Here is a 14282-nt window from a genome sequence, read left to right as displayed (position 1 = left end):
ATTTTTATGGCATACAAAAAAATTTCAAAAAATTCAAAAATATAGGTTTAACCGTATATATATATATATTTTGCGGATAATTAATTAATTAAACTAATTAATTGGAAACAGTCTTATAGTACACGGAAAGAAATTATTTGCCACGAAATTTTAATAGAGAGAAACTTATTCATACCAATTTGCTCATGATGCTTCGTGTCCTTGGATTTTCCATCATTTTTGGCAGTTGTAACTACGTCTAAGAAGAAAATTTATTCACTAGCTTTGATTTATATTGTAGATTTATCTTTATTTAGCAACTAGTATTCGACATTTTTATGGCATACAAAAAAATTTCAAAAAATTCAAAAATATAGGTTTAACCGTATATATATATATATTTTGCGGATAATTAATTAATTAAACTAATTAATTGGAAACAGTCTTATAGTACACGGAAAGAAATTATTTGCCACGAAATTTTAATAGAGAGAAACTTATTCATACCAATTTGCTCATGATGCTTCGTGTCCTTGGATTTTCCATCATTTTTGGCAGTTGTAACTACGTCTAAGAAGAAAATTTTTTTTTTTTTTTTTTTTTTTTTTTATTCATTCGATACTGCGACACTAATGCCTCACGCAGCTTAATAATGCTAATTTTAGCTCGTCATTGTCATGCTCCATGGTACTTAGTCTAAGTTTGGTGCAAATAATTGGCAATGATGATTGTTAGAGCTGCTGAACACCTCGAAGAAATCTAATGTCGCCGACTTCATAAATTTGAACAAGAGCGTGTTACATCATTTGTTATGTTACATCATCGCTACTTACAACAATCCTTTAAACTGATGACTCTTAGCCAATTTAAACACTTTCGCCAATATAAAAACTATTTGATTAAAGTGTTTTTTATTCTTGATCTGCATAGATTATTCAGGAGGATAATGTTGGAAGTAACGCAGAACTTATGATCTATAAATTGCCACGTAATTGATGACTCCGTTTTATTGACCCTTTCGTATAACTTAGTGAGAATGTTAATTACAAGCGCGATTCTGCTTTGTTTGTGTGTGCTGTTGGAAGAGTCTTGGCCATTGTTTTCTCAGCCCTTTTAAGTTTCCTTTATTTATCGGCGCTACGGCTGCCCCTTGTACTGCGTGCTATGTATATGTTGATATAATATCTGTAATCCGTCCAGTATTTTACGCAGCATCAGCATATTATAGAATTTATATTGAATACTCGATCGCTTTGAAAAATCTATGCCCTTTATTAAATTATTATTTTCCGAAAAGATCCATTTATTCCTTAAAAGCATTTACCGTCTTATTGTGATTTGGGTGATTGAATGAAATGACTATGAATCGAGATTAAAGGAGTAATTGTGTTATTGACCCGTAACGTATAATTTTGTTTGCTCAAAATAATTAAGTGCGTAAAAGCAGCGTAAGCGATCGTTATAGTACATCCTATAATTCCATTATTCTAGAACGAAGTCTGTCGATGCCACTGAATAATTAACAAAATAATACAAAATAAAAATGTAGATCGTCGAAACACGTATGTGATGATTGATCACCATCGATCGACTAATGTTATTCTCGCTCTTTAATCTGCCCCGCGATGAGAAGTGGATTCGGAAAGCGATCGGGCGAGTCTGTGTGTGCTTGCGCGCGTGTGTGAGCGAGATAGAATGATCCATCCATCGTACGGCTGCACATTTTCAACTAATTGTCCTTCCGAATGGAAACAATAACGAAATAAGATAAACAGAAGGGGCATTAGGCGTCGCTTTATACGTGGCTTGGGCTTGGGGGTGGTCGCGCGTGCCGAGAGCAATGGTTACAGCTCCGAGGGTCAGATAGGGAAAGGGACAAGGAGCGAACTCTGTGAAGTTAAATAGTTGGCAAAAGAGGCGCCACGCGAATCCGCCCGCCGCCCGTTAGAGCCTAACAAGCTGTCAAGACGTCGACGCGTGTCACGCAGCGTCTCAACTCCCCCAACCACCCAACAATCCAACCCCCCTTCCTCCGTCCTTTCCTCATACCACTCTTAATACGTAAATACCACGCGGTAAAGCCGTGTTGTTGCCTTTTTCCCGGGGGGTGTGGGGGGTGGGGGGGGTGGGGGGGGGGGGTCGTGTTCGCAGATTCGGCGACGTGGTAACTAATGAGTCGACGAGTGACTCGTGCGCTCGAGCTTTATGTAGTGCGGAGATGCGTTAATTGAAGATCGGCGGGTATTAATCGGCTAGATTTAAGACAGGGGTTGGCGAATTTTTGACGATTTGACGACGCAGCGAGAGGTTGTGGTTTACGGTCTCGGGTTACGGCTGCGATGATTAGCGATTTGATTTATCCGCTCTCTAGCTATTTTGGCTCCTCCTCATCCTCGACCGGCCCCGTCTGCTCGTAGCTTTTCACATTGCGTTTTGATTTTGACAATTATCGAGATAGATATTTGATAATCAATGGGGGATTCGGCCAAATTGAATATAATAGGTATTTTTCAAGAGTTTTCAAGAGTTTCAACGAATACGCAATGGCAAGGCGAATTTCTGTTTTTATTTCAAGCGATGCACAAGCCCAATGAATAAAAAGTCATAGTTTTGGAGGGATACTCGAAGATGGATCTTTTTTAAAATGGATCTTTTGCACGATCGATACAGCGTATGAAAATCGAATACTTATAGAGCTTAATGTCATTTTATTTATTTATTATTTTTTTTTTTTTTTTTTTTTTTTTTTTTTTTTTTTAAATGCTTGCATAAATCATTAAGATGGATAATTGATTGATCTAAAGTTGACATTCTTAACCAAATTAGACGAGCTAACCGTCGATATTTAATAATCGGTTGTTTAGTTTGACTTAAGGACATGAAAATTACTCGATCAATTTTCAATTAGATCGATAAAAGTTTTGTTCGTCACTTTCTTTCTGTAATATTATATATAAGGACATTATAGATGACAACAATGTCACATGCAGTCGTCTTATTTTCCTTGGCAATTTCATTAAATACACGCGGAGTTCTAATAAACGTAGCGGAGGTCGTTGATTTGAATGTGAAAGCCCATAGACTAGAGCAATGGGGCAACGGGAAGAACCGACGTCGCTAATAAAATCCCCCGCATTTAGGAGCGTGCGAACCGTCCATGGTAAATAATGCTCGACATTGAAATATTATCGTAAAAAGGAACTTCGTTACGCGGTCAATCAGAGATCGTCAAAGGAAGAATGCCTTATTCGGGATTACCGATACAAGCGGCCGACTGATTCGCGCGAGGTCCTCCTCCGTATAAGCTGTATTAACGAGGTAGGGTTCCTCGCAACCGGGCACCACATTCGCGAAACAAAGTTCCTTCATAATACATCCTAGGCGACGAATCGAATAAAGCAATTAGAGTCCGAGCGCGTAGATGGTATCGGGTGCTGAGAATTGGGAGCCGATTAATCTCGCGACGAGGCTGGGACACGGCCACGTGCCATTTAACTTGATCACCGAGCAATTTGGCCTCGTTTCAACTTTGGCCGCGCTTGCGTCGACGCTCCGACTAACAAATAACATTGTCGGCTGCGTTGTACGTGTGGCCGGAGCCCTGACTGATTAGATTTGTGACTGGAGCTTCGCCAACTCGGGTCGCTAAAAAATCTAAAGGTATCGAGGACGCCCGGAGACGCTGATGAGGCATCTTTTTACGATGATCGCAAGTGTTCGTACTCCGCGATCATCGCTTACCTTATCATCGAATTTCCATCCTGTTATCATCGACATGCCGTACGTATACGTTGGATGAAGGCGGCGGGGTCGTCGAGGGGAGGCTGATCTCGTCGTGGCGAGCCTCTTCTTCTTCTTTATGCTAATGCAGCGAATGCAGAAAATAAGTACGTCGAGCGTCGCGTGTGCAAAAATATTGGACTATATTAGTGGGGAACAAACATGTTTGATTGCCCGCACTGTAATACGTACGCGTACACCAATACTGCGAGCCAACAACATTACCGTGCGAATTTTGGTCGGATAGTCGACCACTTTCTCCTAGATTACAAGTTCTCACATTCTTACAATGCCTTTATTACGCATCATTATAAGCTCACAAATTCCTAAGACGCTTTGTTTTGTTATGTCGAAGCTCACTTTTAGTTGAATAAGATTAAGAATGAACGTCGTAAGTTTAGAATTATTATCAACGACAAGACTTGGACTTCAATTTTGCATTCTTGCATTAATTTACATTTACTCAAACGGTGTATTTATATTTCGTTTTCAAATACATAAAAGTTTAGTTTTTATTGACGCGTGCGAAAAATTAGCGATTGCTTTTAAAAGACTTTGTATGTCGTGAAAGTTTAATTATTTGTTTCTAAAATTCCATGATACTTCATTTTAACGTTTATTCGGTAGTAAAAGACTTTATAGAACAAAAAAAGTTCTTAAAAATTAATCCTTTACCGGACAGAACTTTCATTACCCCTTATAATAATAATAATAATCATAATCACAATCATTATAATAATAATTATTATTATAACAATACGAATAATAATAAGAATGACAATAATAGCAACGACAATAATAAAAATAATAAAAACAAAAACAAAAATAATAATAATAATAATAATAATAATAATAATAATAATGATGATGATGATAAGTAGTATGACATTAACTAATGAATATACACAAAAATTAAATTACATTAGATGTCTTAAATTAAAGTCATTGATCTTCATCCCAGAAATTGAGTAATTATAAATTGAAATACGCTTAGAAATAATTTTATATACTTTTCAATGCATCAATTCTAATTCACAATTTATTAAAAAAAAAATCAAAGCACTGTTACACGTACGTAATTTCAAAATTTCACATTAAATTAATGTAGAAGATAAATTGTAATGCAAAAAAAACCTGTAAAACGTAAATATTCCATTAAAACACTTTTTCATTAAACTCGGTGAAAAGCCAAAAAACTTGACAAAATTTGAAGATAAAATTTAAATTGAAAATTTTGAAATGATCTATTAAAAATATGAATGATATAATAAAATTGAAAATTTTATGAATATATTAATAATAATGAGCGAACGTTATAATTTTCAATATAATAACGAAAGAGTCGGCAGGAAATATTTTTTTGCTTAAATCATCAGTTATATTTAATGATTAGTCTCTTTATAAATTAATGCATTTTGTCATTTGATTTTATTCAATTTTATTATCCAATTAATAAACAACAGAATTATATAAATTATTATAACAAAAAAAAAAGAGAGAAATATTTTGTGAAAGCAAGTGTGTGCGTAGAGTTGGGAACAAAATCATTTGAGATTATAGAAAAAGATTTTCGATTGAATTCCCGATTGAAAATTTTTAATTTTTTACAACGTGAGCATTACCCCGTTCACTCTAAACTCGTTTGGTTTTTTCTAATTTTTTTATACGAACGTTATTGAATTCAAGTAGTAATCTCAGCAATGAAGAACGCTTTGGCTTACAAATCCTCGATGCATAAGGGATAAATAGCCGAAAACGAGATGCAAAAGAACACAACTACGCGGGCGCGTAGATTGAGAGATTGAGAGAGAGAGAGAGAGAGAGAGAGAGAGAGAGAGAGAGAGAGAGAGATTATGACATCGCCCCGTAACTACAGCCCTTTTCGCGTAAATCCGAAAATAAAGCCCTTTTAACCCTGTGAAACGTCGAGATTACGGTGTAGGGGTGAAAGGCGTGGAAGCAGGTTCTGCCAGCGGGGGAGGAACGACAACAAGCTCGGCACGTCGCATACTTATTGTCCTTAACTCTATTCGGAATGCCCTTAATACGTTTACGGAGGCTGCAAGGTCCTATTCTATCCATCCGCGTATATCCTAGCCGTTTAAATACAACACTTCGCTCCTGATAAGTGGGAATGGAAATCCCGCTCTTCTTTTTTGCTGAAAAATTGCTGCAATTAAATCGATTCAGCTGTAACTGAGGGGAGTACAATGCAATTACGTGATCGTAATGCATTATGCAGCCTGGAATACTGCTTTATGTACATGGAACAATGTTACAGTGAAGGGACACCTTCGCTTAAACTACTTATTTCACAAGCTCCAAGTTCTTTGATCGTGCAAATAATCTTTTGTTCTTAAACACCGCTCTAAAGTACCCAAGATAAGTCTAATTTTGGCAACTTTTTAATGGAAAATTAAGAGAAAAATTATATGTCTCCAAACTAACCCTTACTTCATATAAATTTGGATAAAGTAATTTTTTTTAATAGATTTCATCGGAACACTGTAGCTGCAATTACATTTAATCAGTAAGATTTCTCATACTATTTTTTACCTATGAGTTTTAAAAGCACTTGGAATAATTTTAGAGATCACAATCTTTTAAGAAATAATATCATTGAAAATATTGGTAGTTTTTATAAACGAGCTTGTATTTATAACAAACATAAATTATTAATATAATACGATCATTCATGGTATTTTTATATATACTTTTTATGTTTGCAGCAGATTGGAAAGGAATGGTGAAATTAATAAGTTGAAAAAGAAAAAAACAATTTTATCCACTCATAATTGATATTTAAGCACATTTTACAGCCACTTACCTATCTAGAAATTCTGTTTACCTAGAACAAAACAGCTATCTTTTATTGTCATATACAGTCATATCATACATTGTCATATCATATACAGAACAGATTTGAATTTGCAAATAGAGAAATTTATTGTAGTAATGATATTTGTTTTATTATCGAATATAATAAAAATTATAAGATTTTCATAATTAAAATTAAAGCATCCCCACATAACAATTTTTCTTTAACTCTATAATTATTTATTGAATTAAGATACGCGTTCATTGATATTTCAAGCATTTATGTTTTTATCTTTTTCGAATTACAATAATAATTTCTACATACATACACGCGCGCGCGCACACACACACACACACACACACACACACACACACGCACACACATATTTATTAATATATAATATTTACAAAACAGTATTTTACAAAACCATCTCGATATGTGTCGTATATATTTTGTGCATAATAAATATACGAATACTTTTTTCAATACAAAAATATCTTTTAGCTCAACAAGTTATCGTAATTTTTGTCAGCCTCTTAATAGGCAATGAAAATTGGCTTTAAATAGCCGTTAAAGTAACTAGTTTTAAAGTATGAGATCATTTTGGCTAGTGAAATTTAAAGAATAAACGCAACATTGAGGAAGAAAAAGGCGATCGTGTCCTTGAAAGTATTTAAAAACTTTGGTAAACGAGGCCGTATAAAGCGTAATAGAACCTCGTACGTACGCGTGCCTAACAAATTATTGTGAAAACTTGCGGACGAAAATCGAAGGCGTTGTAGCATTTAATTAATTTCAAGCTCATTTTTTCCATCAAGATGAGCATTTGTAGAAATAAAAAGTAGTTTAATAAACTGTGGAATATTGAGATTGAGAGATGAAAAGATTGGAGCGTATCATCGGTCGCGCGACCTGAACTAACCGTGGGGTTAGCGAGGTCGGAGGGTTCGGCGGGGCTCGGCTTATACAAGGCGCAACGATACACGAACCCGAGAGCGATAGACGTTTTATCAGAGAGAGAGAGAGAGAGAGAGAGAGAGAGAGATAGAGAGAGAGAGAGAGAGTGAGAGAGAGAAGGGATGAGAGAAGGGTTGGTCGGGTAGAGGAGGATGAAGTGGAGGCAGTGGGGCGGTGGCGCTGGTAGCGGCGCGACGCGCGATGGGGTCCAGAGCGCGGTGTGGGGGGTGGCAGGGCGCGATAGACGGGCGGCGGGGGAGGGGGCGGCCGGCTCGGAAACAGATCTGCCGACTGGGTTGTACTACGTCGAGGCGGAATGCGGCGAAAATAATGAAATAAGGGACAATGAAAGTGGTAGGTATGGAGCTGGTGCGATCCACGCGCACATACGTACGTAGGTACAATGGGGCCGATATAGAAGGGCCGCGCCGGCTAAATGCAGTGGGCGTGTTCCATTACTTTCATTACTTTCCACGCGCTGCCTAGGGGACCTCGCGCACCCTGACCCATGCCACGCCGGCGACTTGTAATCAATGATTACCAAGTGCGTGCACTTGCGGAAGGGAATAAGTGCGCGCGCGGCTTTCTTTACTAGGCATCGCGATTACTCTCAAGCGGTTATTGCACCTTCGCCCGCAATGGACTTGCGGCCAATGGGAAGCTGATTCGTTTCTTCGACGGATCTTCTTATTGGGGAGCGGAATCCCTGCGAGCTCTTAAGAAAAAGCTCAAGCTCGAGTTTATTCTACAATGGGAATTTTTGCGATTGCCACTTTAAGCATTAGTTTACCTTGAAAATTTAAATACCTTGACATTTTTATCTCGAGCGAGACCGTATTAAGCGTAATATGCGTGGAAAAATTTGTTTCAAAGACTTTTAACACATCATAGGCCGCTTACCGATTTTCCCTTTTGTTTTTAATTAAATTTTTTAATTACATTTCGACTGGGTGATTTTTCCTTTATATCTTTCCTAGTTCTTTTAATTTGCTTACATCGACGGGTCGTGGCAATGTGATAACAACAGGTGAAATAATAAAAGTCCCGAGCTCTTAATTAATCCTTCTCGTCCTTTCATCTGCTCTCTTTTATTCCTGCCGTCTACAGATATCTTAATAAAATCTAATAAACGTTATAAGCGACCATGCTGTCTTAATAGGCATGACCTTCTGTACTGTTTAGTGTTTTTTTTTTTTTCGTCGCCTTGCATTTTATTCATCTTCTTCACTGACTTTTTTCATAACGTTTGCTCAATGCCGGCGAATAATGAATAAATGGAAAAATGTATGCATGTGTTGTGTTAAAGCAACGTGTACACTATGCCTGCGATCGTTTATCTACATGAATCAATTACATTTATTTTTATTTCAATATAAAAGAATATTATTTTGATTTCGTGGATTGTAATTAGCTGCAAATTTGCTGCCAGTAACATTCAAGTTTTTTGATGATTTTTCATATGTTATTCATAACGTTCACGTTTCATACGCTACTCAAACACACGCACACACGCACACACACGCGCGCGCAACAAAAAGCTTTTCATAATAATAAGTATGTATTATTTTCTAATTTCCTTGGTAAAGATAAATTATAAAAATTTGTTTCAAATGATATTCTTACAAGCTGACGCATTACATTATCATTTATCAAATGGAATTATTACTTTACACTGATCTGCTTAAACTTCATAATTCTAATCAAATCCATTAATGTTAACAAATTATATTGTTTTCTAATCTATTCTATTCTATCTTCGCAGTCATTAAATTACTCTACTAGTTTAATTAGTCTACTTTTCATTCTCAATTATCAATATTCAAATAATTTGTTGAAAAATACTCGTGATATACATTATCTTCGACCTTTACATATTAAATTTTATTAAACCAATTTGCTAATATTTGCTCAATTATAGTAAGAAAGTAATATTAAACGAGATCTTCATAATATCTGCATGATTCATATATAAATGTTTATACATATATTATAAATTATTTAAAATTCTTTCGATTTTTATTTTAGATCTTCATTATAGTCTAATAATTCCGTTCATCATTCCATTACAAGAAATTCATTTTGCATACAATATTCTCGCGTAATAAAGAGGAATAATAATAACAATAATTATAATAATTTAGAAGACAGTATTTTGCATCAAGCTTAATTTGACGTAGGAAAATTTACTCAAAGTTTCTTTAAAAAAACTGCCTGTCCTTTTATAAGTCTCTCGTTAGCTCCGATACATAAAGAATATCGTATTACAAAAACATTGAAGCCTGAATAAATGCGCGAGATTGATGCGGGCAATCGATAATCATGGACAATCAAATCAGCAAAGCAAACAAGCAACCATACTTCTGTGCGTTTGTGAAGGTGAAAAAATTTTAAAAAAAAAAAAAAAAAAAAAAAAAAAATAAATAATATAAAAAAGAAAATTGCTAGGCTTTTATTCACAAAAGAAGCTGTAAGTGTTGCGCTTGTCCAGGGCCATCGAATTTGTATTCCATGAGCTCAGCCTCACTCACGTACGTGCACCCACATGCACGTTACGCGATATCTCGTGATTTCACATCGATAACGCAATTATCTCGGAGTTCCCTCCTCTCGCCGCTTTACAACGTTGCGTTGCGCCTGTGCTCGTACGGCTGTAAGCACGGGACTCCGGGAGTCGAGATTTCTACTTTTTTTCCCCATCGCCGAGATATAAAATCAAATTCACCTGAAGTGTAAAAAATCGGCGACACCTGACTAGCACCAATCAGCCAATTGATATAGCCTCGGCTATAAATTCAATGCTTTTTGCAGCGACAACACGACAATTCAAACTCTCCCTTCAATCTTTTCAATACAAGTCGGATAAGCTAATGCACAGAAAGTAGCGACTAGACTTCCTTATTTCGTTATTCCTGCTTTCGATGTAGAAAATGAGTATCTTATAATAGCAATACGTTTTGTAATTTTATTCGTATATGTTATCCGGATTAAGCTTGTATTTTAAACAAAAATGCTTAGGAGTTAATAAAACTCAGAGCATTACTGTAAAATGCAGATATACAAATTACATGGATTTGTTGAACAGATCTATATATCTGGGATAAATCTATAATTATAATTAAATTAATAAGAGATATTAATGAAACATTATTATTTATGGATAAAAGTAAGTGGACGACGAACTCCTTATCAATGATCATTCGTACATTCAATTTCAAATATTTTTTGCCCTAATTAAGAAAATACAAAATATAATTCCTTACATTAAAATAAATACACGTACATTTTACATATATATATATATATATATATATATATATATATATATATATATCAACAAGTATGTAACCTGAATTTTAGAAAAACATCTTGTGCGGCTTTTCAAATATAGAAAAATTGGATTAGAATTATTCAAAATAGTAAAAATTAGAATTTGATTAATTTTTCTATGCTTTACTATATTTTCCTTAAATATCCCACAAATAAACACGAGAAAAAATTCCATATATATATATATATATATATATATATATATATATAACTACTTCTATATTTGTACACATTAATTTTAATGATAAAATTGACATTCAAGTTATATAATTAATCAAACTATAAGAAAATAGTAAAGTAAAGTCATTTTGAAAACAGTAAAAGTGTTTAAACTTCATTACATTACCTTCGCTTAAACAAAAAATTTAATACAATATATTATATTAATATCGTTTATATATTACTAAACAATGACAGATTTACATATATAAAATAACATATAAATTACATTTTTTATAATCTAAATAGAAATTTGTTTTCACTAAATTTTTTTGCCACTTTCAAACATAATAATTAAAATATTAATATTATAAATTAAATAATGTAAGAACATGATATTTGAACGATAATATTAATGTTTTCTATGCAAAAGCAAATTAGCAATTCAATTCAAACAATGCATAGATACATTTCAATTTTTATTAGAAATTAGTATTGGCTAAAACAATTAGGTAATCCCACTTTTTTCAAAACAAAAGGATTCGAGATTATAAGATATATGGAAGAGGTTTTGAAAAAAACAAATGGCAAATTATTTCACATCAAACTTGTATTGCATAAAATGCCACATTAATATAAATCAGCATTTATTAATTCAATGCAAATCGCATGGTTATTTTTCAAATCTTATTTGCTAATTTCGACTTCGCAAATGAATCCAACGGCTGAGTTGCAATTCAAATTATTGAATCCATTCGTGCGCATTGAACCACAACGTTCTGCATTGGGTAAGTCTGGATTACCTGGGCTCCAGCTGTAAAACGGTACCGGTTTGTCCAGCACTGTGACCCAATCACCAATAGTGAACAAATCGTGAAACCCGACCCATGTATCCACTGCTGTTCCAATCAATTTTTCGAGAATTTTCATTTCTTCCTCAGAATCAGCGATTGCCAAATGAGCTGAAATAGAAAATTCGTTCGATTATATGAGCAATCAAATTCAGTTTATTCGACAAATTTAGTGTAAATCAAGCGTTTGAACAACCTCCTTCATGTTCGCAGAATTTTCTAGCATCGTTCCACACCTTCAGGTCACTATAGTATTTATGGGCCCCCACATTGGGTGTGAGGTTGTAACCTTCGGGCAGCTTCGTAGTTTTCACTTTGGTGTCCTTGTTTTGCTCGCAGCACTGAGCACCGTAGAAGTTATTGATCACCTCCACCTTCAAGTTATCACCATTTCCTTTGGATTCTGTAAGAAGCAAACTGATATTAGCAACTTCCATCGCATAACTTCTAATTAATTGCAAACAATCTTATAGCGTAACGAAAGAAATTATTTGCCAGGTAATTTCAATAAGGAGAAACTTATTCATACCAATTTGCTCATGATGCTTCGTGTCCTTGGATTTTCCATCATTTTTGGCAGTTGTAACTACGTCTAAGAAGAAAATTTATTCACTAGCTTTGATTTATATTGTAGATTTATCTTTATTTAGCAACTAGTATTCGACATTTTTATGGCATACAAAAAAATTTCAAAAAATTCAAAAATATAGGTTTAACCGTATATATATATATATTTTTTGCGGATAATTAATTAATTAAACTAATTAATTGGAAACAGTCTTATAGTACACGGAAAGAAATTATTTGCCACGAAATTTTAATAGAGAGAAACTTATTCATACCAATTTGCTCATGATGCTTCGTGTCCTTGGATTTTCCATCATTTTTGGCAGTTGTAACTACGTCTAAGAAGAAAATTTATTCACTAGCTTTGATTTATATTGTAGATTTATCTTTATTTAGCAACTAGTATTCGACATTTTTATGGCATACAAAAAAATTTCAAAAAATTCAAAAATATAGGTTTAACCGTATATATATATATATTTTGCGGATAATTAATTAATTAAACTAATTAATTGGAAACAGTCTTATAGTACACGGAAAGAAATTATTTGCCACGAAATTTTAATAGAGAGAAACTTATTCATACCAATTTGCTCATGATGCTTCGTGTCCTTGGATTTTCCATCATTTTTGGCAGTTGTAACTACGTCTAAGAAGAAAATTTATTCACTAGCTTTGATTTATATTGTAGATTTATCTTTATTTAGCAACTAGTATTCGACATTTTTATGGCATACAAAAAAATTTCAAAAAATTCAAAAATATAGGTTTAACCGTATATATATATATATTTTGCGGATAATTAATTAATTAAACTAATTAATTGGAAACAGTCTTATAGTACACGGAAAGAAATTATTTGCCACGAAATTTTAATAGAGAGAAACTTATTCATACCAATTTGCTCATGATGCTTCGTGTCCTTGGATTTTCCATCATTTTTGGCAGTTGTAACTACGTCTAAGAAGAAAATTTATTCACTAGCTTTGATTTATATTGTAGATTTATCTTTATTTAGCAACTAGTATTCGACATTTTTATGGCATACAAAAAAATTTCAAAAAATTCAAAAATATAGGTTTAACCGTATATATATATATATTTTGCGGATAATTAATTAATTAAACTAATTAATTGGAAACAGTCTTATAGTACACGGAAAGAAATTATTTGCCACGAAATTTTAATAGAGAGAAACTTATTCATACCAATTTGCTCATGATGCTTCGTGTCCTTGGATTTTCCATCATTTTTGGCAGTTGTAACTACGTCTAAGAAGAAAATTTATTCACTAGCTTTGATTTATATTGTAGATTTATCTTTATTTAGCAACTCCCGTGTATGCGACAAAATTCAAAAACACTTGCGCGACTCTGGAAAATTTGTCACCTTCGCTATCTTGGATGGATATTACTATGATTTTTCTTTTCAATTATTTTTTCCACTGACGTTGGAGGAAACTCTGCATGCTAAGTGTAAGGTATTCATCAAATAGACTGATAGCATTGAAATTAAAAAAAAAAAAATAAAAAAGATAATCGCAGCAGGTAAATTAATGTTGGATTAAACACATTTGGATGTAACACATTTTGTATTTTTATTGATTATCGTTTTATGGAAATTGTAAAACCTAATCATTGTATGCTGGTAAGGTGAGAAATTATATATTATAATCCAATAATTTTCCCAGCATTTTTTTTTTATTTTTGCTTGGCAGCTTGTTGGATGTTTGAACGGTATTTCGTCATTTTCATCGTTTCTCTTTATCCTTTTTTTTTTTTTTTTTTTTTTTTTTATTCATTCGATACTGCGACACTAATGCCTCACGCAGCTTAATAATGCTA

Source organism: Ceratosolen solmsi, unplaced genomic scaffold (assembly GCF_000503995.2).
Source record: "Ceratosolen solmsi marchali unplaced genomic scaffold, CerSol_1.0 scaffold3, whole genome shotgun sequence".
NCBI classification, from domain to species: Eukaryota; Metazoa; Arthropoda; class Insecta; order Hymenoptera; family Agaonidae; genus Ceratosolen; species Ceratosolen solmsi.
The sequence above is the reverse complement of the archived record's forward strand: the minus strand, read 5'-3'. Positions refer to the sequence as shown.